The 1,596-nt window shown below is 47.6% G+C and overlaps 1 non-coding gene across 1 annotated transcript; it reads right to left on the reverse strand.

Annotated features, from left to right (window-relative positions):
* Window positions 1-285: 285 nt before the first annotated feature.
* TRNAF-GAA (transfer RNA phenylalanine (anticodon GAA)) lies at window positions 286-358 on the reverse strand. Its single transcript has one exon. It is a non-coding gene; the product is annotated as a tRNA-Phe (tRNA).
* Between the last annotated feature and the right edge of the window lie 1,238 nt (window positions 359-1,596).

Consider the following 1,596-nt stretch of genomic DNA (forward strand, 5'->3'; position numbering starts at 1 on the left):
AATGATAGCTCTTGCCCACATTTCCCCTTCACATCTGCCTCCTAATCAAAGAAATGGTTTTTCCTTTGTGGTCCTGCCTCATGTGCCCCTCGTCCTGGATCTGTGAGTATAAACTTCCTCAAGATGGTCATTTCCATGTCTGTATGTATCACTAACCAGTGAATTTGCTCGGTCGTGTCCAACTCTTTGTGATCCCATGGACTCTAGCCTACCAGGCTCCTCCATCCATGGAATTCTCCAGGCACGAATACTGGAGTGGGTTGTCGTTTCCTTCTCCAGGGGATCTTCCCTACCCAGGGATCGAACCCAGGTCTCCTGCATTTCAGGCAGACGCTTTTACCATCTGAGCCACCAGGAAAGCCCTACGTATCACTATACCTGCCTAAAGCAAATCCCAGGAACCCTGGCAACAGACAGCCACGCCTTTTTTTTTTTTTTTTTTTTTACGCTTTCAACACCATTCTGCATAGCCTACAAGAACAGAAGATGGAGTTCCTTGAGATAATCAGGGCAGAAGGAGAATGAAATTTAAATGAGACTGGGTCTGGTGGCAGAGGAAGCATAGGCCTGCTTATCTACAGTGTCCTAGTGAGGAGGGAAAAGAGAAAACACACCTATTGCAAAGTTTTGAAACTAAACACTTAACCTGTGGGATCTGATGCAATCTCCAGGTAGGTGGTGTCAGAAGTGAATTAAATGGTAGGACACCTGGTCAGAGTTCGCGGAGAACTAAGTTAATTACTAATTGGTGCTGTGAGAATAAAATACACAACAGAGTTAGAGAACAGTCTGCAAACCACCATCACTTCTGACATCAACTACAAGTTCAAGAAGTTGCCCAAACACCCTGAGATTTGATAATTGAAGGCGGTTACACTCATAATTGGGAGCTTCCCAGGTGGCCCTAGTGGTAAAGAACTCACCTGCCAATACACGAGATGGAAGAGACACAGGTTCAATCCCTGGGTTGGGAAGAACCCCTGGAGGAGGGCATGGAAACCCACTCCAGTGTTCTTGCCTGAAGACTCCCATGGACAGAGGAGTTTGGTGGGCTTCAGTCTGTGTGTTGGCAAAAAGTCACCATTGAAGCAACTTAGCAGGCACACACATACACTCATAGTTATTATAGGGGAAAGATACAGATTAAAGATGTTACAGGGGAGAGATACATATTAAATAAGCCAAGGGAAGAGACAAGTTGGGCAGAGTTCAGGAAGGTTGCAGAGCTGAGCTTCCAGTTGTCCTCTCCCCATGGAGCCATGGAGGGCAATTTTCCATCCCAGCCAGGAGGTGATGATACACACTTAGTCCTGCTAGTGAGGAAGTCTCATGGGAGCCTTGGTGTCTGGTCTTTACTGGGGTTCTGTGCCAGCTGCCTGCACAGCTGACCTCAGCTTCTAGCCCCTGTGGAGGTTGAGCTGTTACCCTGTGTCCTAAATCCCCCAACATAAATCACATGTTGAAGCTTTCTGGGGAGGGACTTCCCTGGTGGTCCAATGGCTAACATTCTGAGCTTCCAATGCAAGGGGCCTGGGGTTCAATCCCTGGTCAGGGAACTAGATCCCATATGTCGAAACTGAGAGCTCGCATGCTCCA

Source organism: Dama dama, chromosome 8 (assembly GCF_033118175.1).
Source record: "Dama dama isolate Ldn47 chromosome 8, ASM3311817v1, whole genome shotgun sequence".
In the NCBI taxonomy this organism is placed as follows: domain Eukaryota; kingdom Metazoa; phylum Chordata; class Mammalia; order Artiodactyla; family Cervidae; genus Dama; species Dama dama.